This window comes from Mastigoproctus giganteus, chromosome 12 (assembly GCF_048544385.1).
Source record: "Mastigoproctus giganteus isolate SK-2022 chromosome 12, ASM4854438v1, whole genome shotgun sequence".
In the NCBI taxonomy this organism is placed as follows: Eukaryota; Metazoa; Arthropoda; class Arachnida; order Uropygi; family Thelyphonidae; genus Mastigoproctus; species Mastigoproctus giganteus.
This window is the reverse complement of record NC_143586.1, coordinates 108,049,160-108,075,222: the sequence shown is the minus strand read 5'-3', so window position 1 is coordinate 108,075,222 and position 26,063 is coordinate 108,049,160. Positions and strand designations below refer to the sequence as shown.

Here is a 26,063-nt window from a genome sequence, read left to right as displayed (position 1 = left end):
CAGAGATTTCCTCGTAACACCTGACATTACAACCACCCCGTGTACTTCGTGGCAGTACCCGTCACGGAGTGGAATCCCCCAATCAGGGAGATATCATATAAGCCCAATAATAATAATAATATTAGTTTTACCTTTACCTTTTGTAAGCGGCATTTGAAGATTGCAAACTTCACAAAAAGCTCTATTTTGCAAAATTTGATTTTTCGCCAACCAAGAAATCACGTGATCAATATTGCCACTGCATAAACTCATCAACTCCGTTAAATGGTAGTTATTATTTTTGACTTTTTCCTCAGAATAAACTGCATTTGATATGCAATTTGGAAGTTCTTGTTTGGACCTAATGTAGGAGTTTGAAAAATTTTTAAGGCACCCATTATTTTTTATGGCTTCCATTAATAGGATTAACCCAAACGAAAATTTAAAAAGTTTGCGGGTTAAGTGTTAAAAATAGCGGGTTTTGTGCATGCGGCTAGCGGGAAGTATTATTAAGATTTGGCAAGTGGTGGGGGAAGTTGGCCTTCATCAGTTGGTGAGGAGTGTTTTTTTTTTTTTTTTTTACGAGTGCAGAGTTAGTCTTGGTTTGAGTGTATACAACGTTGTGTAAACTAAAATTTTGAAAATCTTCGGATAGCCTTCTGTGTATTATTTTGAAAGCAGGTAAATTTAATGAAGGCGCTAGCATTGGCAGATTTAATACATTTTGTTAACACTTTAGACCAGGGTTCCCCTTTAAATAGCGGCGAGAAGAAGAGGAAGAAGGCAGTAATTGAAATGCGTAACTCGCTGTGGTTAGTGTTATGGTTGTTATCCCCCCTTATACATATTAAATCTCCCCCCATCCATATTGAGCGGCTTGAATGTTACAAGTAGTGCAAATTCAGAAGGGAGCCTCATTTTGTGTGTGAAGGAAAAGAAATTATGTTGCACCATCGCCCAGTTTCGTGATGATACAGTACCAATAACCAAGTTTACTGAGCTACTCTTCTGCGTTTAGTGTATTTAGTATATACAGTAAATGGCATGATAAACTTTATAGTATATAGATACTCCAAACTTCGTAAAATACTGACTTGGAGTTAACACGATTTGATAATAACAAAGTAGGTTGTAACGAAATTGTTGCTTCTAAAAGTGAACAATGCGTCATTTCTGATGGACTCATCGATTTAGATTTAATTAATCAACAGTGTGCTGAAGTGGGATTTACTCAAAGAGGTAACTACCATTAGGGGTAAAGGGAAGGATTATTGCTTTCGTAAAGGCGACTACGATGGACTGAGACAGTATTTAAATTCTATACAGTGGGACCAACTGATGATGTTACCAACAGCAAATGCAAAATGGGAAGCATTCAAAGAACTTATCGTGGAAGCTACTAGGCTTTACATACCAACTAAGAAATATTGTTCAAGGTTTAGGCCTAAATGGATATCAGATGAACTAATGAGGCATATGGTAGAGAAGAAACATGCATGGGATACATACAAATTAACATATGACACAGAAGCCTATGATAGATACAAGTTGATCTGTAACCAAGTTACAAAGGAGGTTAGGCAGACGAAGGCAGATTACGAGAAATCTTTGGCAAGGGATGCAAAGAAAAACAGCAAAGAGTTCTTTACTTATGCAAACTCTAGAAGGAAGGGGATGAATCAGATTGGTCCACTTGATATCGATGGGTCAACTGTTGATGATCCTGCACAGGTAGCTAACAAACTAAATGAATATTTTGCATCGACATTCACACATGAGGAGTTATTTAGCGAGGGGAATGCCAGAGGTATATTCAACTCTAGCAGTAAGCTAGAGAATCTTGTAATAACTGAGAGTAAAGTGGAGGAGAAATTGTTGAAGATAAACACAAGAAAGGCACCCAGGGTGGATGGGATCTATCCAGTTTTATTAAAGGAGGCAGCAGAGGAAGTAAGCAAACCCTTAGCCATAATTATGAGAGCTTCCTTGGACGCAGGGGAGGTACCCACAGACTGGAGATGTGCAAATGTGACCCCAATTCACAAAGGAGGATCAAAGGCTGACACAAGTAATTATAGACCTGTGAGTTTAACTTCTGTTCCAGGAAAATTAATGGAGGCACTAGTTAAAGAAGCACTGCAGGATCATTTAGACAAGACTTCAGTTGTAGCTCGGACACAGCATGGTTTTGTTAAGGGGAAGTCTTGCCTGACCAATTTGATTGGATACTGTGATGCAGTCACAAAGGAACTGGATGCAGGGAATAACTTTGATATTATATACTTGGATCTTAAAAAGGCTTTTGATACTGTTGCACATGGAAGACTGCTGCACAAATTGGAGCAGTGTGACATGGGAGGCAAATTGCTGCTGTGGATAAAGGGGTGGCTGAGGGGGAGAAGACAGAGAGTGGTAATCAATGGACACTGCTCGTCGTGGACTAATGTTATTAGTGGAGTCCCTCAGGGCTCAGTGTTGGGTCCATTATTGTTTTCTGTATTCATAAATGATATTGATGATGGTATATCAAGCTTAATGTCGAAGTTTGCAGACGATACAAAGGTAGGCAGGGTTGTCAAGGACACTACTGACACTATGCTGCTGCAACAGGATCTGGAAAGGTTGAGCAGATGGGCTGAGAGGTGGCAAATGAAGTTTAACATTGACAAATGTAAAGTACTACACATGGGAAACAGCAACCCCAGAGCAACGTATCAACTCTGTGGTATTACACTGACAGCGGTAGAGAATGAAAGGGACCTGGGGGTGGTTTTGCAGGCAGATATGAAGTTCTCTGAGCAGTGCAGATGGGCTGCAAGAGTAGCTCATGGTGTATTGTCAATGATATATAGGAATTTTTCTAGCAGGGATAAGGAGGTGATTATTCCCTTGTATAAGGCAATGGTCAGGCCACACCTAGAGTACTGTATACAGGTCTGGAGGCCTCATTTCAAGCCTTTCTTCTTATTAAGAAAGGCTTAAGTTTTGCAAATTACAGTGGCTGGAGACTAGGCACCAGTGAGGTGATCTGATAGAGGTGTATAAAGCCTTGAATGGTTTGAGCATGCTCAATGCTGATGGGATTCTTCTTCTCGCTCAGAATAATCACCCAAGAGGGCATAAATTCAAATTGAGGAAAGACAGATGTAGAATAGACAGATGTAGAAAAATGTGGAAATTTGCCTTTATCCAGCGGGTGGTTGGTTGGTGGAACAAACTTCTATCCCTTGTCGTGGAAGTGGTTTTTTTTTTTTTTTTTTTGGCTGATGCTGCATAAGCTTGTAAGCCATAGGCCATAATAATGAGCGCATTTTGAGATTCTGGGGAAGTACTGTAGATTGGAGAATTGCAAATGTCTTGTATGCAAAAAAAGTGGTTCAGTTTGTGAAGTGCCAAGTATAATGTCAGTTTAATCTGTGTGTTAGGAAAAATAATGGAATCAGTTAAAGAAGCAAGGCAATCACAGTATGGGTTTGTTAAAGGGTTTACCTTGACTCAAACCTGATTGCGTACTGTGAAGTTGTCAGAAAAGAACTGGATACAGAGGGCAAATCTGGCAAATCTCTCATATATGCCAGACAAGCTGTATATGCTACCTGGGAGTCTAAAACGCTGATGGAACTGATACCTGGGTGACATTCAAGTTAAGTAGACCCAATTTCGGCAAAGTCTGGACAGTCGGTGACAGTCAAATCCTCTGCTTGCACCTTCACGATGGTGGGACTGTTAGTAATCCTGGCTATAACCTCCACGTACAAGCACACTGTGGGTGACCACCCAGGTATTAACTAATGTAAGCAGGGGTTGAGGTGTGGCACCCACACCACATCGAGGAATGCCCTTCCTTTGTGTTACCAGGCAATACTAGGTGGTAGATGACTCATCAGCCGGTGCAATACCACCACTTTGCATATTGGAGGCTTGAATTGGTGGTGGAACCCGTGTTTAGTCTCCAGAGCTAAGTTCTGGTCAACCCTTCCCCATCTCTTCCATCATGCAGTATGACTGATAACTTTTCACGTTATGATGAACATTACGGAGAGAGATCCAATCTTCCTTACATTTCGAGGGTACATCTCTAAAACAGTTTTTGCGGGCTGGTATACTAACTAACTAATATTCTTGCTACCTCTGCTCTGCCGGATAGTGACTGGAGGGAGTCTGAGTAGTGTGTATGGGGGGGGGGGCATTATCGAGGCCATGTTATGTCAAGGATCTGGGTATATTCTTACCATGTGTACGCCATATCCAAAAATTTCATTACTTCATACAGCATGACCCCCCTTTTTCTTACTATTGAATACACCATGAATTGTCAAACTGATAGAGAAAGCTTATCTGCGAAAAGATCTAAACCTCCACAACACTTCCTAGTTCGTTTCTCAAATATCCGTGGTCTCAATTCTAATCTCAACGACGTCCATTTCCACTTGCAGTCTGCCAAACCCCATGTACTTCTTCTGACAGAATCTCAGTTATCAGTTGATTCAACTACTGCTCATCTCAGTTGCCCAAATTATTTACTGTATGATTCCTTTTGCCTCAAAGGTGGTACTTGTGCCTATGTGCATTCCGATATTCCTTGTCAGAGACTTGGTAATTTGGAATCTCCTGTTTTCGATCTTCTCTGGCTTAAAATCTCTCTACCTCATCGTGTCAAATTCATCTGTTATCTCTACCATTCTCCCACTTTCACTAATCACTTGGAGCTCTTTGATGTCTTTTCTTTGCAACTTGACTTTCTCCAGTCCAACTTTCCAAACAGTGAGGTAATTTTCCTTGGTGATTTTAATCTTCAGAACTCCACCTGGCTTCTGTTTACTAGTCACACAGACTCAGCTGGTCGAGATGCTGAGGCTTTTGCAGTTTCTAATGACCTTGCACAGATTGTTCATTTACCTACAGGAATACCAGACAATCCTAACCATACAGCCAACACGCTTGATCTTTTTCTCACAAACAACCCTTCTAAGTACACGTTCGAAGTGAGTGGTCCTTTAGGTACCTCAGATCACAACTTGGTGATTGTCTCTTCTCCAGTGGTGCCTTTATCTCATGGAAGTTCCGAACCTCTTATTGTTTGGCATTACAAGAATGCAAAATGGGATGACCTGCGAGATTTCTTTTTTCTTTTCCTTGGTAGGATTACTGTTTCAAAATTTCTGATGTCAACGTTTGCTCAAATCGTGTCAATGAAATTATTTTTGTAGGAATGGAATCCTTTATTCCACACTCTGTTTTAAATTCTCGTCCTTTACCTAAACCTTGGTTTTCCAATAAATGTGCTAAGGCTGTTCAAGAGAAGAACGTTGCATGTCGTAATTGCCTTGTTTCCAATTGTTCAGTTTCATTTTTAGCCTAAGCCAAAGCTCGCAACAATTGTAAAGCAGTTATTAATCAGTCCAAACTAGATTTTTATCAAGCTAAGAGTAGAAAATTTGCTTCTTACCTTAATGGCAGCTGAGCATTCTGATTTCTTGCCAAAGCTATTGTCCGCAACTTTTGCCCCATCTCTGCTCCCACCTCTGTCAAAACAAGATGGTTCTGTTGTCACTTCAGCCAATGATAAAGCTGACCTGCTAGCATCCCATTTTTCTTCCAACTGGTGTATTAATGATCTTGGTAAAACACCTCCCACCATTCCCAACACGCTCCATTCAATGCCTCCTGTGATCGTCCATCAAAAGGATGTCAGAAGGATTTTGACGAATCTTGATGCTAGGAAAGCTCCAGGTCCTGATGGTATTTCTCCTCTTGTTCTCAAAACCTGTGCTCCTGATCCTGTTCTTTGTTGGCTTTTTTGCTTTCTTATTCCAAAGGTGTTTTCCTTCTGCTTGGAAATTTGCTCATATCCGGCCATTTCCTAAAAAGGGTGAAAAGGCCATCCCATCCAATTATCGTCCCATTGTAATTACTTCTACTCTTTCTAAAGCAATGGAGAAATCAATTAACTGCCAACTCTTAAACTACCTAGAAACTTTCTGTCTGATCAATGACAGCCGGTATGGATTCCATCAGTGTCAATCCACTGGTGATATTCTGGCTTATGTTACCCATTTATGGAGAAATTCAGTGGTAAAGTTTGGTGAAACACAAGCATTTGCTCTTGACATCTCAAAGGCTTTCAATCGTGTTTGGCATAAAGGTTTTCTAAACATGCTTCCATCTTATCGTTTGCCAACTGTTTTTTGTAATTGGTTATCCAGTTTTTTCTCTCTGATCGCTCACTGAGAGTGATGGTAGATGGCTCTCTGTCTCCTAACTTCTCCACTAATGCCGCTGTCCCCCAAGGTTCAGTTCTTTCCCCCACTCTTTTCTTCTTGTATATTAATGACCTTCTTCCATTGACTGGAAATCCTATCCATAGTTGTGCCAATGATAGCATATTGCATTCCACTTTCCATTTTGAAAAAACTTGCCCTGCTGAATCATCTTCAACTTCTCGAATATCCGCTACCAATTCCTTAAATGCCGATCTCCAGGTAATTCTCCAGTGGCGTAAAGAGAACTTAGTTGATTTCAATCCTAAAACTCAGTCTTGTCTTATACCTCGCATAAAGGATTCTTCTGCTCCTATGCTTATCTTTGGTGACACTCCGATTTCTAGGCAAAATGATATATCTCTTTTGGGGATTACCCTGACTTCTAATCTCTCTTGGCACAAGCATATTACAAATATTGCTTCCTCTGCCTCTAAAAAACTTGGTTTTCTCTTTCACTCTTGGTGTTACTTTTCTTCCAAACAGCTGTTCACTCTGTACAAATCGGAAATCCCGCCTACCATGGAATATTGTTCTCACATCTTGGGAGGTGCCCCCAAAATCTCTCTCAGGCTTCTAGATTCTATTCAGAAGAGGGAAGTTAGGTTAATTAATGACTCCTCTCTAACAATCTGTCTCATAGACGTACTGTTTCTGCTGCATGCCTTTTCTACAGATACTTCCATGGGCACTGTTCTTCTGAATTGGCTTCTATAATTCCCCCTCTCTCTTTCAAAACAGTCCGAACACATGTTGCCACCAGCCAACATCCATTTACTGTCCAACTTCAAACTTACAGAACCAACTTTTCATCTTCCTCATTCATTTTTAACTGCCATTTTCTGAAACAACATATTTCCTGAAAATTAGTCTACAGAAGTTCAAGTTTAATGTGAACAAATATCTTCTTTCGTATTCTCAACCCCCAACCCAAGCATGGTACTAAGTACTATAGATTCTAATACCTCTTGTGAGGTTTTCATAAAAAAAATAAATAAAAAAGTCCTGGGAATTACTGTGCAGTCAGATATGAAGTTTTCTGAACAGTGCAGACACGCTGCCAGGCTGTCAATGGTATATAGGAATTTTGCTAGTAGGGATAATGTGGTGATTATTTCTTTTATATAAGGAAATGGTCAGGCCACGTCATGAGTACTGCATACAGGTTACGACACCTTATTTTAAGAAGGATGTAGATTTGCTTGAGTGAGTACAGAGAGGGGCAATGATTGGTGAGTGGAAGGGTGCTGTTATCAAAAAAGGCTTAAGTGCTGCAAATTGCAGCATCTGGAGTGTAGGCACCTGCAAGGTGATCTGATTGAGGTGTATAAGGCCTTGATTGGTTTGAGCAGGCCCAATTCTGTTGGGATTCTTACACTTGCTCAGATTACGAACCCAAGGGGGGCCATAAATTGAAATTGAAGAAAGATAGTTGTAGAATAAATGTGCCGAAATTTGCATTTAGCCAGCTGGCATTTTATTGCTGGAACAAACCTCCATCTGGCCTTGTGTAAGTTTATAGCTTAAATAAATTAAAGGAGGAACTGGACACTTTTAGAGGGTATAGATCTGTGAAATTTTTTTTTTTTTTTTGGCTGATGCTACCTAAGCTTGGTTTCTTGAGGCACGTGCTGCAAGAAACCAAGAAATGCTCGGTTTCTTGCAGCACGTGCCTCTACTATTACTACTTGGATTTCAATAAAGCTTTTGATATGGTACCAGATATATATAATTGTTGTATAAATTGGAGATACGTGTATAAATTGGAGATACGTGCCATTTGGGAAAAGATATTACTGTGGATAAAGGGATTGTTAGTGGTAGTTGACAAAGGGTAGTTATAGATGGCCATTGCCTTTCATGGACTTTCTCAGGGGTTGGTGTTAGCCCCCATTACTGTTTTTAATGTGTATTAATGACAATGATGTCGATATTTCAAGTTTGTTGATGATCTAAAATTGGGAACATTGGTTAATGATAGTAATCAAGATATGCTACTTCAAGAGTACCTAGATAAATTAAGCAATGCCAATTTAGATTGGCAAATGCATGGTTGGTTTTTTTAATGGTTTTATAGTGCTTCAGCATCTGAGGCGATATTTTGCCAACTGAAGAAGTGCAAGGTACTGCATTTGGTTAGCAGTAATCCATTTGTACCATTTGGGTGGTACCAAATTTGAACTAGTGGACTATATTTATATTTAGGAAGTACCGGGAAGATAGAAGGGGGTGGTGGGGTCATGCTTCTTATCAAAGGTTGCCTGAGCGTGACGAAAGCTTTCCCGGATTCAGATGTTTTGCATGGTAGTATAGAATCTGTATGGTGTGAAATAGTTGGAAGCAAAGGTATGATGAGAGTGGGAGTAATTACAGGCCAGGTGATTGTGAAGATTATGATGAGAGCCTCTACATGCAAATGGAATGTGCAAGTAAGTGTAATTGATTTATTATGGGTGATTTCAATTTGCCTCTAATTGATTGGTGCAAATGGGAAGGAAACTCCAAATGGGGGTCAAAATTTTTAAATCAACTAGATGATTGTTATTTGCATCAACATGTCAGGGAAAGTACTAGGGAAAAGAATACTCTAGACCTCATCATCACCCATGAACCAGATGACATAATAGAAGAGCTGACAGTACAAGAACCAGTAGCAGGAAGTGATCACAGAGTTATCTGGTAAGTATGGGTTTGGCACACCCAAGGGTCCTGAACTGGATATTATCATTCTTCTCTTTCTTGGTGATTCCCATTTACTTCTGGCTCTTGTTCTCTCTCCTTCTCTCTTAGGGTAATTCAGAAATTTTTTTTTTTTGCCAGTAAAAGCAGTGGAAGAATCACTTTCACCTCTGTTTGCAGCTGTTAATCTATTAATGTGTTATTAATGAGTAATTAATGATTAATATTCAATTATAAAAACTGGAAGACAAATTTAATCAGTATGTTATATCTATCGCTATGAAAACAGATATAGCATAATCAAGAAGAAATATATAACTTGTGTTACTAATGTGTAGCATAATTGAATTGAGATTTTAGTATTTTTTGGCTTATATAGCACAAGCCAAAAAACAACCAAAAAAAACTTGATATATCCATTTGATCCAGTACTTTGTCTAAACCTCCCTTAATTTATTTAAATAAATTTTTTTAATAAATTAAATTTATTTATTATTTACATTTATTCAAACTACCTACCTCTACAACACTAGATGGAAGTTTATTCCAAAAATTGATTATTTTCTGAATACAAATTGCTGTAATTGATTTCTCTGAATACAAATTTCTGTAATTCGGTTATTCTCTAGATACAAATTTCTGTTGGCTTCTATTCTGCTGCCAACTTGTTCCAATTTAAATTCATGCAACCTTCTGTTTCATATAAAAAAGAGTAAAGATGCCATTAGCATTTAGTTTACTTATCCCTTTCAAAGTCTAATACATTTCAATTAGGTCACTCCATAGATACCTAATATTCAGAGAATGCAGTTTATAGAACTCTTGGTCTTTTTTGGTAAGAAAATCGTTTTGTGCTCACAACTAATATTGGTGTCTGTCAACCCATCATATCCTGCAAGTCAAGGATCTGGCTTGGCAACCAAATACTGTACGTAAATTATAATTTTTCAGTATGTAGTAGGCAATGGCATTCCTAGGGTATGCCATTGCCTACTACATACCAATTTAAATGGGTACCAATCACAATTTGGCACCCATTTAAAATTTTCTTCATATATGTATGCAAGTTTCAGGTTTTCAGGTGCCCCTTGAACGTTGGTGCCCCGGTGCAGTGCACCCCTTGCACCCTTGGGACCACCCGCCCTTGATATTCAGAAAGCCTTAATTGCTGCTTTTTTTGAAACTAATGCCATTCTAACAAAGGTTCACTTAATGATCTCATAGGTGGTTGTCGGAAGTCATTTAAGACACCAAATATAATGTAGAAAGCATACTAAGATGGATGCCTCCGTAACCAGGTGGGAAGGAGCAGCAGTGCATAGCACACGCTTCTTGATTAGACCGGGGTTCAAGCCCGTCTCCACCAAATAGGGAAGATACGGAAAGGTCAGGGAATGACCACCGCATATCCCGGAGCAATATGGCCTTAGTTGCTAATGCTCCTAAAAACCAAATAACAAACAAACAAGCATATTAAGATAAGTTTTAGCAACAGTAGCCCAGGTGATTATAGTTTAAAGTATTACTTTATAAAATTAATTGATAATTGTTGTTCACTTATTTATATGTATTAATACATATTTTCTGAGATGTGATTTGAAAAAACATGTTTGGGATTAGAATTAGTGAATAAAGGAGGTACTCACAGTTACATGTGGGATGTTTTTTGTAACAGTGAGAGTGATGATGATGATGCATCTATTGATATCCACTGCACTTACTGGTGCTATTAGGTAAACTAAAAGTATAATTACATAAACCTGATCTTTTTGTGCTTCATTTGAAATTATCACAGATAAATATATTCAATTTTATGAATATATGAGTATGACAAATACTTGTATATTCATATATCAATTGACAATGACAAATTTACATAGTTGTAGGGAACATGTCACTGGATGCAAAATATAATTTTGATATCATATACTTGGATTTCAGGAAAGCTTTTGACACTATTGCGCATGGAAGGCTACTGTACAAATTGGAGCAGAATGATATTAAGGGTAAGTTGCTATAATGGATAAAAGGATGGTTGAGTGGAAGGAGACAGGGTGGTAATCAGTGGGTGCTGCTCTTCATGGACTAATGTTATTAGTGGAGTCTCACAGGGGTTAGGTGTTGGATCCACTATTGTTTTGTATATTTATCAATGATATTGATGAAGGTATATCAGGCTTAGTGTTGAAGTTTGCAGATGATACAAAGTTGGCAGGGTTGTTAATGACAGTAATGGCAGTGCACTTCTACAACAGGATCTAGAAAATTTGGGCAGATGGGCTGAGAAGTGGCAGCTGAAGTTCAACATTGACAAATGCAAAGTACTGCATATGAGTAGAAGTAACCCCAGAGAAACGTACCAACTGTGTGGTACACTTAAGGTTGTAGAAAATGAAAAAGACCTGGGTGTAATTGTGCAGTCAGATATGAAGTTTTCTGAGCAATGCAGACAGGCCGACAGGGCAGGTCATGGGGTTTTATCAATGATATGCAGGAATTTTACTAGCAGGGAAAAGGTGATTGTCCCTCTGTACAAGGCAATGGTCAGGCCATGCCTTAAGTACTGCATACAGGTCTGGAGGCCTCATTTTAGAAAGGATGTAGATTTGCTTGTGTGTACAGAGAAGGGCAGCAAGATTGGTGAGGGGAATGAAGGGATCCTCTTAGCAAGAGAGGCTTAAGTTCTGCAAATTGTAGCGGCTGGAAACTAGGCACCTGCGAGGTGATCTGATTGAGGTGTATAAGGCCTTGAATGGGTTGAGCACGCTGAATTCTGATGGGATTTTTCCACTTGTTCAGATTACCAACCTAAGGGGGCATAAATTCAAATTGAGGAAAGACAGATGTAGGATAGATGTGCGGAAATTTGCCTTTAGCCACCGGGTGGTTAGTTGGTGGAACAGACTTCCATCCCTTGTCGTGGAAGTTGATAGCCTAAATAAGTTTAAGGCTCAGCTGGACAGGTATTTTAAATAAACAGAGGGGTGAAGTGGAAGTGGTTATTTTTTTCTTTTTTTTGGCTGATGCTGCATAAGCTTGCTTTCTTGCATCAAATGCCTCTACTAATGCTAATGCTAATTATCGGTTGAGTGGCTCATTCAAACTGAAAGGGGTTATTATGGAGTTTACAATGTTTTTAGACTGGAATTTTTTGTTAGCTGAAAGTTAGCATTAGTAAAGGCACATAATGCAAGAAAGCAAGCTTATATAGCATCAGCCAAAAAAAAAAAAAATAGCACCCTTCTCATTTCACCCATCCACTCCTTCCAAATGTCTCTTTAGTTCTGCCTTGACTCTATTTAAGCTATCAACTTCTACAACTACAGATGGAAGTTTGTTTCAGCAATCAAACACCTGCTGGCTAAAGGCAATGTTCTGCACATCTATCCTACAACTGTAGGATAGATGTGCAGAAGATTCCTCAATTTGAATTTATGCCCTCTCAGGCAATTATTCTGAATAAGAGAAAGAATCCCATCAGCATTGAGCATGCTCAAACCATTCAGGGCTTTATACACCTCAATCAGGTCATCTCTGCAGGCGCCTGGTCACTAATCACTGATCTTGTTGCCCTTCTCTGTACTTGTCCCAACAAGTCTACATCCTTCTTAAAATGAGGCCTCCAAACCTGCATACAGTACTCAAGGTGTGGCCCGACCATTGCCTTATACAAGGGGATAATCATCTCCTTATCCCTGCTAGAAAAATTATTGTAGATCATTGACAATACACCATGAGCTACTCTTGCAGACTGTCGGCACTGCTCAGAAAATTTATATCTGCCTGCACAATTACCCTCAGGTCCTTCTCATTCTTTACCACTGTCAGCGTAGTACCACACAGTTGATACATTACTCTGGGGTTACTGCTTTCCATATACAGTACTTTACATTTGCCAATGTTAAAGTTCATTTGCCACCTCTCAGCCCACCTGCTAACTTTTCTAGATCCTGTTTCAGCAGCATACCGTCATTAACAACTCTGCCGACCTTTGTAGCATCTGCAAACTTGGACATTAAGCCTGATTACCATCATCAACATCATTAATAAATACAGAAAACAACAATGGACCCAACGCTGACCACTGAGGGGTCAGCGTTGGGTCCATTGTTGAAGTAAACTTCAACCCACTAATAACATTAGTCTCTGCGAAGAGCAGTGTCCATTGATTACCATTCTCCCACTCAACCATCCCTTTATCCATAGCATCAATTTGCCTTCAATGCCATCAACTTTAAGCCATCAACTTTTACAATGACAAATGGAAGTTTGTTCCAGCAATCAATTACCTGCAGCTAAAGGCAAATTTCCACACATCTGTTCTACAACTGTCTTTCCTCAGTTTGTATTTAAGTTCCCTCAGGTTTGTAATCTTGAGCAAGCAGAACAATCCCATAAGAAGAGAGACTGCTCAACCCATTCAAGGCCTTATACACCTTAATCAGATCACTTCGCAGGTGCCTAATCTCCAGACGCTGCAAATGGCAGAATGCCTTTCTTGGTAAGAGGACCCCCCCTTCGTTCCCCGCACCAATCTTGTTGCCCTTCTCTGTACTCGCTCAAGCAACTCTACATCCTTCCTAAAATGAGGCCTCAAGACCTGTATGCAGTGCTCAAAGCATATCCTGACAAATGCCTTATACAAAGGGATAATCACCTCCTTTTCCCTACTAGCAAAATTCCTGTATATCATTGTCAATATCCCGTTATCTGTTCTTGTGTCTGGTCTGCACCATTACTCCCAGGTCTTTCATTTTCTACTGCCCTAAGTGTAGTACCACACAGTTGGTATGTTTCTCTGGTATTACTTCTACCCATATGCAGTACTTTGCATATATCAATGTTAAATTGCATTTATCAATGTTAAACTTGATAGGTGGAACAGGACCAGGGTATGTCTGCCAGGGGCAAAGGTTGATGACGTTGTAGAGCGAATATCATCTTTTAAGGGCACAAAAGGTGATATAGTTGTACACGTTGGCACTATTGATATCAAGAGCAGGAGACCGGCAGAATTACTTAACAAGTACAGGTCACTGTTGAACAAAAGCCGAGAATTAGGGTTGAATTTGAAAGTGTCTGCAATTCTGCCCAGACACGATAGGAGGGAGTATATGATGAGAGCCTTGTCGATCAATTCGGCCCTGGAAAGATTGTGCAAGGCTCAAGGGGTAGAATTTTTTTCAGCCTGGACTGTACTTGTTAACAGGAGAGATTGCTTCTACAGGGATGGGATACACTTAAATAGAAAGGGTGCAAGAATATTTGCTGATGCTATCGAGGCAGTGTTAGGTGGGTTGGAAAACTGCTAGCTTGGGGGGAGACAAAGACCAATAGATTGACAGTAGCCACTGGCAGAGGTGAAAGAGATTCTTGCACTGCTTCTATTAGAATGAGCAGAAGCCTGAAAAACAAGATGCATGGTATTTCAGAGACTGCTGGGAGCCATTGCGGTACAAGTAAACACATGGGTTGTGTTAGGGTAGCTAAGAATAGAAACAGGTGCAGGTATACTTGCGTGTACACCAATGCTAGGAGTTTAGTAAATAAATTTGATGAATTTGAGGTATTGCTCAAAACATCAAAGGCAGATATTGTTGGGATATCAGAGACGTGGTGTCACACAGATATAAGGGATGCAGAACTGCAATTTGGGGAGTACAACGTCTACAGAAAGGATAGACAGGATAGGAAGGGGGGAGGGGTTATGCTATTAGTTAAGAAACACATAAAAACCAAGGAAGTGAAGCCAGTTGACATCGCTGGACAGTGCAGTGTTGAGTCAGTTTGGTGTGACATAAGCATTGGGAGATCAAAATTGAGAGTAGGAGTGTGCTATAGGCCTAATGACTCTGATGAGTATAATAAGGAACTGTACAGGGAAATAGAGTGGGCCAGTAAATCAGAGAGTCTTATAATGGGAGATTTTAATTTCCCAGATATAGACTGGAATTTGGGAGCTGGTTACTCACACACTAGCAGGGCTTTTGTGGATTTATTGGATGATTGTTTTCTACATCAGCATGTTCGGGAGGCAACTAGAGGGAGTAATACTCTTCATTTGATTATCAGCAGTGATTCTTCATGCATTAAGAATCTGCAGATAAATGAACCACTAGGTGGCAGTGATCACAGTGTGCTGAAGTGGGATTTACTCAAAGAGGTAACTACCATTAGGGGTAAAGGGAAGGGTTATTGCTTCCGTAAAGGTGACTACGATGGACTGAGACAGTATTTAAATTCTATACAGTGGGACCAACTGATGATTTTACCAACAGCAAATTCAAAATGGGAAGCATTCAAAGAACTTATCTTGGAAGCTACTAGGCTTTACATACCAACTAAGAAATATTGTTCAAGGTTTAGGCCAAAATGGATGTCAGATGAACTAATGAGGCATATGGCAGAGAAGAAAAATGCATGGGATACTTACAAATTAACACATGACACAGAAGCCTATGATAGATACAAGTTGATATGCAACCAAGTTACAAAGGAGGTTAGGCAGGCGAAGGCAGATTACGAGAAATCCTTGGCAAGGGATGCAAAGAAAAACAGCAAAGAGTTCTTTACTTATGTAAACTCTAGAAGGAAGGGGATGAATCAGATTGGTCCACTTGATATTGACGGGTCAACTGTTAATGATCCTGCTCAGGTAGCTAACAAACTAAATGAATATTTTGCATCGACATTCACACATGAGGAGTTATTCAGCAAGGGGAATGCCAGAGGTGTATTCGACTCTAGCAGTAAGCTACAGAATCTTGAAATAACTGTGAGTAAAGTGGAGGAGAAACTGTTGAAGATAAACACAAGAAAGGCACCCGGGGTGGATGGGATCTATCCAGTTATATTGAAGGAGGCAGCAAAGGAAGTAAGCAAACCCTTAGCCATAATTATGAGAGCTTCCTTGGACTCAGGGGAGGTACCCATAGACTGGAAATGTGCAAATGTGACCCCAATTCACAAAGGAGGATCAAAGGCTGACACAAGTAATTATAGACCTGTGAGCTTAACTTCTGTTCCAGGAAAATTAATGGAGGCACTGGTTAAAGAAGCACTGCAGGATCATTTAGACAAGACTTCAGTTATAGCTCAGACACAGCATGGTTTTGTTAAGGGGAAGTCTTGCCTGACCAACTTGATTGGATACTATGATGCAGTCACAAAAGAACTGGATGCAGGGAATAACTTTGATATTATATACTTGGATCTTAGAAAGGCTTTTGATACTGTTGCACATGGAAGACTGCTACACAAATTGGAGCAGTGTGACATTGGAGGCAAATTGCTGCTATGGATAAAGGGGTGGTTGAGGGGGAGAAGACAGAGAGTGGTAATCAATGGACACTGCTCATCGTGGACTAATGTTATTAGTGGAGTCCCTCAGGGCTCAGTGTTGGGTCCATTATTGTTTTCTGTATTTATAAATGATATTGATGATGGTATATCAAGCTTAATGTCCAAGTTTGCAGATGATACAAAGGTTGGCAGGGTTGTCAAGGACACTACTGACACTATGCTGCTGCAACAGGATCTGGAAAGGTTGAGCAGATGGGCTGAGAGGTGGCAAATGAAGTTTAACATTGACAAATGTAAAGTACTACACATGGGAAACAGCAACCCCAGAGCAACGTATCAACTCTGTGGTACTACACTGACAGTGGTAGAGAATGAAAGGGACTTGGGGGTGGTTGTGCAGGCAGATATGAAGTTCTCTGAGCAGTGCAGACGGGCTGCAAGAGTAGCTCATGGAGTATTGCCAATGATATACAGGAATTTTTCCAGCAGGGATAAGGAGGTGATTATTCCATTGTATAAGGCAATGGTCAGGCCACACCTAGAGTACTGTATACAGGTCTGGAGGCCTCATTTCAAGAAGGATGTAGAGCTGCTGGAACGAGTACAGAGAAGGGCAACGAGATTAGTGAATGGAACAAAGGGGTGCTCTTACGAAGAAAGGCTTAAGTTTTGCAAATTACAGTGTCTGGAGACTAGGCACCAGCAAGGTGATCTGATAGAGGTGTATAAAGCCTTGAATGGTTTAAGCATGCTCAATGCTGATGGGATTCTTCCTCTAGCTCAGAAAAATCACCTGAGAGGGCATAAATTCAAATTGAGGAAAGACAGATGTAGGATAGACGTGCGGAAATTTGCCTTTAGCCAGCGGGTGGTTGGTTGGTGGAACAGACTGCCATCCCTTGTGGTGGAGGTTGATAGCCTAAATAAGTTTAAGGCTCAGCTGGACAGGTATTTTGAACGAACAGAGGGGTGAAGTGGAAGTGGGTTTTTTTTTTTTTTTTTTTTTTGGCTGATGCTGCATAAGCTTGCTTTCTTGCATCAAATGCCTCTACTAATGCTAATGCTAACTTCCATTGGCACCTCAGCCCATCTGCCGAACTTTTCTAGAATGTGTTGCAATAGCACACTGCCATTACTGTCATTAACAGTGGGCCCAACACCGAACCCTGGGTTACTCCACTAATAACATTAGTCCATGAAGAGCAGTGTCCATTGAATACCACTCTTTCTTCTCCAATCAACCACCCTTTTATCCATTATAGCCCAGGGGCTCACATCTGGTGAGCATGGGCTTGGCACACCCAGGGTCCTGAGCTGAATATCATCATTCTTCTCTATCTTGGTGATTTCTTTCTCTCTCTCTCTCTCTCTCTCAGGGTAACTCAGAATTTTTTTTCTTTGGCTGGTGCAGCATATGGCTAATAATAATAATAATAAAATAATAATAACGTACCGCTCCAAGTTGTACAGTAGTCTTCCATGCACAACAGTATCAAAAGCTTTCCTGAAATTCAAGTATATGATATCAAAATTATTTTTTGCATCCAGTTTCTTCATGACCACATCATAGTATCCAATCAGACAAGACTTTCCCTTAACAAACCCATCGGAATTATGACTACAGCCTTATCTAGATGATCCTGCAATGCTTCTTTAACTAGTGACTCCATTATTTTCCCTGGAAGAGAAGAGAACTGACAAGTCTGTAGTTACTTGTTTCACACTTTGATCCTCCTTTGTGAATTTGGGATGCATTTGCACATCTTCAGGGAGTGGTGACTTTCCCTGAGTCCAAGGATGCTCTCATAATTATGGCTAAGGGTTTTTTGTTTACTTCATTTAGCAGCTTCCTTTAATATAACTGGATAGATCCCATCCACCCTAGGTGCCTTTCTTATGTTTTACTTCAACAATTTGCCCTCCATTTTGTTGTCAGTTATTACAAAATCATTAATCTCCCTATTTGAGTTTGATAAGCTTATGACATCCACTTCCCTAAAGAATTCCTAATGTCTGAATGTAGATGCAAAATGCTCATTCAGTTTGTCAGCCATCTGAGCAGGACTATCAACAGTCGAACCATCAATATATAATTATAATTATAAACTCTATAAGTAAATAAGTCCTTGCTGTTTTTCTTAGCATGCTTTGATTTCTTAGCATGCATGATTACAGACTAGCTTATATCTACCATAGGCTTCTGTGTTGCCTGATAATTTATATGCATCCCATGCATTTTTGTTCTCTGCCACTAATCGCATTAGCATTAGCAAAGGCACATGATGCAAGAAAGCAAGCTTATATAGCATCAGCCAAAAAAAACCCCTTATTTCACCCATCCACTTGTTCCAAATGTTTGTCAAATTCTGCTTTAATCTATTTAAGCTATCAACTTCTAGAACAACAGATGGAAGTTTGTTCCACCAATCAACCACCTGCTGACTAAAGGCAAACTTCCGCACATCAATCCTACAACTGTCTTTCATCAATTAGAATTTATGTCCTCTCGGGCGATTATTCTGAGCAAGAGGAAGAATCCCATCAGAATTGAGCATGATCAAACCATTCAAGGCTTTATACACCTCTATCAGATCACCTCGCTGGTGCCTAGTCTCCAGACACTAATTTGCAAAACTTGAGCCTTTCTTCGTAAGAGCACCCCTTTGTTCCATTCACTAATCTTGTTGCCCTTCTCTGTACTCGTTCCAGCATCTCTACATCCTTCTTGAAATGAGGCCTCCAGACCTGTATACAGTACTCTAGGTGTGGCCTGACCATTGCCTTATACAAGGGGATAATCACCTCCTTATCCCTGTTAGAAAAATTCCTGTATATCATTGACAAGACACCATGAGCTGCTCTTGCGACCTTCTGCTCTGCTCAGGAAACTTCATATCTGCCTGCATTACCCCCAGGTCCTTTTCATTCTCTACCACTGTCAGTGTGGTACCACATAGTTGATACGTTACTCTGGGATTACTGCTTCCTATATGTAGTACTATACATTTGTCAATGTTAAACCTCATTTGCCAACTCTCAGCCCATCTGCTCAACTTTTCTAGATCCTGTTACAGCAGTGTACTGTCATTAGTGCCATTAACAACATTGCCAACCTTCGTATCGTCTGCAAACTTGGACATTAAGCCTGATATACCATCATCAATATCATTTATAAATACATAAAACAACAATGAACCCTACACTGAACCTTGAGGGACTCCACTAATAACATTAGTCCATGAAGAGCAGTGTCCATTGATTACCACTCTGTCTTCTCTCACTCAACCATCCCTTTATCCATAGCAGCAGTTTGCCTCCAATGCCACACTGCTCCAATTTGTGCAGCAGTCTTCCATGTGCAACAGTATCAAAGGCTTTTCTAAGATCCAAATATATAATATCAAAGTTATTCTTTGCATCCAGTTGCTTTGTGATTACATCATAATATCCAATCAAATTAGTTAGACAAGACTTCCCCTTAACAAACCCATGCTGTGTCCGAGCATAACTGAAGTCTTGTCTAGATGATCCTGCAATGCTTCTCTAACCAGTGCCTCCATTAATTTCCCTGGAACAGAAGTTTAACTAACAGGTCTGTAATTACCTGTGTCTCCCTTTGATCCTCCTTTGTTGATTGGGGTCACATTTGCACATCTCCAGTCTATGGGTACCTCCCCCCTGAGTCCAGTGAAGCTCTCATAATTATGGCTAAGGGTTTGCTTACTTCCTTTGCCACCTCCTTTAATATAACTGGATAGATTCCATCTACTCCAGGTGCCTTTGTTGTGTTTATCTTCATTAATTTTTCCTCCACTTTAGTCTCAGTTATTGCAAGATTAACTAGCTTACTGCCAGAGTTGAATACACCTCTGGCATTCCCCTAGTTCATCTGACCTCCATTTAGGCCTAAACCCTGAACAGTATTTCTTAATCAGTATGAAAAGCCTAGTAGCTTCCACGATTAATTCCTTGAATTGTTCCCATTTAGAATTTGTAACATCTTTGGTAACATCATCAGTTGGTCCCACTGTGTAGAATTTATAAACTGTGTGAGACCACTGTAGTCACCTCTATGAAAGAAAAAACTCTTCCCTTTACCCCTTATGGTAATTATATCTTTAAGTAAAACCCACATCAGTACACTGATCACTGCCACCTAGTGGTTCCTTTATCTGTAAATTCTTAATGCACAAATAATTACTGCTGATAACCAGATCAAGAGTGTTACTCTCTCTTGTTGCCTCTTGAACATGCTGCTGCAGAAAAAAATCCACAAAAGTCTTGCTAGTGTGTGAGTGACCAACCCACAAGTTCCAGTCAATATCTGGGAAGTTAAAATCCTCCATTATAATTCAGTCTGAATTACTGGCCGACTATTTCTCCATAGAATTGTTTGTCATACTCATTAGAGTCATTAGGCCTATAACACAGTGCTAGTCGTATTTTTGCATTCCCAGTGATTATGCCACACCAAACTGACTGAACATTGCACTATCCATCTATGTCAACCGGATGCACTTCCTTAGATTTTGTGTTTCTTAATTAATAGCATAACTCCTCCTCCCTTCCCATCCTGTCTATCCTTTCTGTACACATTGTACTCCCAAAATTCCAATTCACCTTTGAAGTCTTGACACTTCAAATTCATCAAATTTATTTACTATACGCCTAGCATTGGTGTACATGCAAGTATACATGCCCCAATTATCCTTCTTAGGTACCCTAACACAGCCCATGTATTTGTTTCATGATGACTACCACCAGCCCCGAACCTACAGCACCCAGCCCTGTGGGCTGCTTATTCTAATACAAGCAGTGCAAGAATCACTTTTACTTCTCTCTGCTGCTACTGTTAACCATTTAATCCGTGAATCCCTGCAAGCTAGCAATTTTCCTACCCACCTAATACTGCCTCGATAGCATCAGCAAACTCAATTGCACCCCTTCTATTTAAGTTTATCCCATCACTGTTGAAGCAAGTCTCCTGTTAACCAGCCCAGACCACGCTGCGAAAAATTCTAACCTACGAGCATTGCGCTATCTCTCAGGGCCAAATTGATTGACAAGGTTCTCATGTATTCCCTCCTATCATGTCTGGGCAGAATTACAGATGCTTTCAAATTTAACCCTAACTAACGACTTTTTTTCAACCCTGACCTGTACTTCTTACGTAAATCTTCAGATCTCCTACTATTAATGTCATTAGTGTCATCTCCAACAATATCATTCTTTGTGCCCATTAAAGATGATATCTGCTCTACAACATCAACTTTTGTCACTGGCAGACATACCCTGATCCTATTCCATCTATCCTTTTTACTCAATATATTTCCCACCTCCCTGACAGAGTCACCGACAATAATTAAATTGTGAGGGACCAGTTCATTCTGCATTGGAAATTGCCGCCATGTTGCCTGATGCATATGAGTGGGCTCTGATGTTGAGTTGGGCAGCTGAGAGCTTGATTGGTTTCCCTCTTTAATATCTTCGAGGGCATCTACCCAACTTTTCAAACTTTCATAAGTGCCCTTCAGAATGCTGAGTTGGCGTCTAATTTCTTGACACTCTCTGCACGTAGCACACACACAAAGATATCCTTCTTGGGTAGATCATGTCCTGTTCCAGAAAGGTCCACAAACATTTCAAAATGTTGCACTTTTTTTAGGCTGTGATGCGTTGGAGAATCGCCCACTTCAGTTTTCTACTGAGCCATAGCACTCCTGCTACTTTGTGCCTGTTGCTTTGCCGCTCTAGTCTGAGTCATGATATCCGATTGAATATGATTGATTAACAATGAAAAATTAATAAGATTAATAAATTTAATTAATGTACAAGTTAGTGCATTTACATCATTTTCTGTACATAGCCAACTACTTTTTTAGTTATTAATTGGCATCATTAAGTATATCTCATATTGTGTATACCTTCACAACGAGTTGCCATGATATTGCACTACCTCAAATAAATAATGCTTCACAATAGGAGATGACTATGTCACTTAGGGCAGAAACACACTATTATCACTTCACATGAATCTCGTCATGTCCCTGTCACAGAGTAGTACTCTGTGGTCCCTGTTTAGTGTAAACTGCGAAGCCGGTCGGAGAAGAAACTGTAATGTAGGGTGGCCAGATTAAAAATTTGATCTTGAGATATTCATGCTTATGTTTGGGGTATTCATTCCTCGTTTAGGGGTACTTGCATTATATCTTAAGAAAACTGAACAAATTTAATGACAACCATTTTATTTCTATATTTTGTTGATTTTTACGAAGTTCGTGGAATTGAAAATTAGTCAAATTTTAATAAAATTAACCGAATTATAGCCCGTGCTTTAATTCGGAAAATTTTATTGCAAAAGTTATAAACACTAAAGGAAACTTTTATAAATATTAACATCAAATTTTTTACATAATTGTTTACAATACATATTGAATAAACCTGATTTATTTTATCAAAAAGAAAATATTTACCTAGCAATACTTTTCATTTGAGCGAATTTTCTTTAACAGTTTTTCATTGTTTAGTGCACGTGTGTAAAATTCTTTGCATGACATTTTGGGATTGGTTTTCTGCATCAGTCCTCCTTCAACATTCTTATTTCTATCCTTTTTCCATGCGTTAAACATTGAGCTAAATACTCACTCACGCATTACATTTGAGTGAGGAAAAGCAAACACAAAATTAATATTTTTTTCTGTATTACGTACTTAGTACCCATTTAAAATTTTTATCCAAATGGCTGTGATATTTTTGGTCTTTTGTCTCAATATTTCTACAGAATGATTTTAACAGAACATATTCTTCATACAGCAAATCGATATTGATATTGGGAATTTTAAATAAAAAAAAGTTTGTTGCCTGAGCCTTAAACCATTACAACGAAATAAAAAAGAAGTCAAGTAGAATGTAAAAGGTTACAAAGTATGCATAATAATAAATATTCTACAGCCCTCTTTGTAAATAGGATAAAATGTTGTATTTGAGTCTTTAAGGGTGCAGTTCAACAACTTAATCGTCAGTTAATTCTTTCTTCTTAAATAATCATCTCAACAGGTTGTTTTATGATTTCTGCTTTTTTCAAATTCCCCATTTCAAATGTTAAAAAAGGGGTATCTTGGAAATTTTATTATACTTCCAAAAGGGGTACGTCTGGCAATCTGTAACGTTGTATACGTGTCATTCTCTTTGTGGAAAGCTGAAGTGAAATGAATTGCCACAGTTCATCCTCCTCTTTAGATTTTGAAGAAGATTTAGAAAATGCATGCGCTTCTCTTATACCCGAGAAAACAAGAGTACTCGTTGAATACACGACATCAACTGGAAGAGAATAGAAAAAGGCGAATTCCATCATTTATTGCAGGACTTGAAGAAGATGAAAATCGTTTTAGAATGTACTTACGGATGAATAAAGAAGAATTTAATTTCCCATACTGTATATTCTAATTAAGAATGACATTCAAGGGCAAAATACACAATTTCGAAATTCAGTCAGCGCTAAAGAAAAATTAGTTATATGTTAAAGGAAAGTTGAAATACTGCAAGTTTATTCACAATATGTATATATTGTGTATATGTATTCACATATTGTGTATATGTATGTATTCACAGTATGTATATATAGGTATTCACAATATGAGATATACTTAATGATGAAAATTTATAACTACTACGTACAGAAATGATTCAATTGCACTAACTTGTATACTAGTTAACTCCTTACATAACCTAAGGCTTAGCCCTAACTATTCTGTAATCTAAATTTAATTAATTATCAATTTAGGTATCTAATAGATACCTAAATGCAATGATATGTATTATTACGCTATCTAGTTTTATGTTACAGCTACCTATTTACCAGAAATAAAAATTTGAATTCCTATCACATTCTTGTACTATAAATGGTAGCAAGATTGGAATGACACAACGGTTTTACTTATATTAAGTAGTAACTTACAAAATCTATATCTAAATTAAAAATAACAAGCGTAACTAGGACTATAAAATGTCATATAAGGGGGTATTTTAACTTCCCAGATGTTGACTGGAACTTGTGGATTGGTCACTTGCACACTCAAGATTTTTGTTGATTTACTATTGGATGATTGTTTTCTACTGCAGCATGTTTTGAGCAAGAGTGGCAATGAGAGGGAGTAATATTGTTTATCTGATTATTAGCAGTGATTATTCATGCATTAAGAGTTTGATAAAGGAGCTATCATTTGGCAGTGATCACAGTGTACTGACGTGGGATATACTTAAAGATGTAACTACCATCAAGGTAAAGGGAAGGATTTTGCTTTCGTAAAGGTGACTACTGGGGTCTCAGACAGTTTTTAAATTGTGTACAGTTGGACCAACTGATGATGTTGCCAACAGCAAATTCTAAATGGGTAGCATTCAAGGAATTATTCTTGGAAGCTACTTGGATTTTCATACCAACTAAGAAATACTGTTCAAGGTTTAGGCCTAAATGTATGTCAGATGAACTTATGAAACCTGTGGCAGAGAAGAAAAGTGAATGGGATGCATATAAATTATTGGGCAACACAGATGTCTATGGTAGATATTTATTTTTATTTATATATATGAGGCTTATGCTGCACCAGCCAAAAAAAAAAAAAAAAAAAAATTCTGAGTTACCCTGAGAGAGAGAGAGAGAGAGAGAGAGCGAGCGAGAGAGAGCAGGAGAAGGAAATCACCAAGAAAGAGAAGAATGATATCCAGCTCAGGACCCTGCGTGTGCCAAGCCCATACTCACCAGATGTGAGCCCCTGTAGTTATAAGCTAGTCTGTAACCAAGTCACAAAGGAGGTTAGGCAAGTGATGCAAGAAAAACAGCAAAGACTTCTCTACTTGCATAAACTCAAGAAGGAAGGCAATGAATCGATCTGTCCACTTGATATCGATGGTTTGGCTGTTGATTCTTCTTGGGTTGAATCATCAACAGCCAAACAAACGTCATAGCTGAAAAACTGAATGAGTATTTTGCATCTACATTTGCAAATGAGGAATTCTCTAGGGAAATAGATATGAGATGTTTATGAAACTCTAACCGGTAGCTAAATGAATTTGTAATAACTGACAGCAAACCGCCGGAGAAATTGTGAAGTTAAACATAAGGAAGGCACCTGAGGTGGATGGAATCTATCCAGTTAAATTAAATGAGGCAGCAATGGAAGTAAGCAAACCCTTAGTCATAATTATGAGAGCATCTTTGAACATAGGGGAGCTTCCCTCAGACTGGAGATGTGCAAATGTATCCCCACTTCACAAGGGAGGGTGGTCAAAGAGTGACACGAGTAATTACGGAACTGTTAGTTTTACTTCTCTTTCAGGGAAAATAATGGAGTCACTAGTTAAAGAACCATTGCAGGATCATATAGGCAGGGATGCTGTAGACAGTTATACTGTAGTCTCTGCATGGATTTCGTAAAAGATGACCTTGGTTGAATCTATTTGGCTACTGTGATGCAATAGCAAAGGAACTGGATGCAAAAAAATAGTTTGATATCATATCCTTGGATTTAAGGAACTTCTGATACTGTTGCATTTAAAAGACTAACATAAAAATTGGAGCAATGTAGCATTAAGAGCAAGTTAGTGCCGTGAGTAAAGTGATGACTGAGTTGGAGTAAACAGGGTGGTTATTAATGGAAACTGTTCGTTGGGGACTAATGATATTAATGGAACCCCTCTGGATTCAGTGCTGGGCTTGTTGTTTACTGTATTTATTAATGATATTGATGAAAGTAAAAAAAAAAAAAAGTGCAGCCATTATCAACCCACTGCAGGATGGAAGCCTCAACAATTCATGCTGAGAGAAATGGACCATGATCTGCC

General features: G+C 39.1%; 1 protein-coding gene across 4 annotated transcripts in view; it reads left to right on the top strand.

Moving 5' to 3' along the window:
• Positions 1 to 227: 227 nt before the first annotated feature.
• Positions 228 to 26,063, top strand: part of LOC150077326 (nitric oxide synthase-interacting protein) — a 261,026-nt gene continuing 235,190 nt past the window's right edge. For 2 of the 4 annotated variants that reach the window (XM_090386807.1, XM_090386804.1), the window contains exon 1: positions 546 to 660. The gene's annotated coding sequence lies outside the window, so the exon portion shown is untranslated. Of the gene's footprint in view, positions 268 to 545; positions 661 to 8,309; positions 8,669 to 8,801; positions 8,919 to 26,063 lie in introns of those variants that run through there. The other 2 variants (XM_090386805.1, XM_090386806.1) reach the window with 2 other exon arrangements.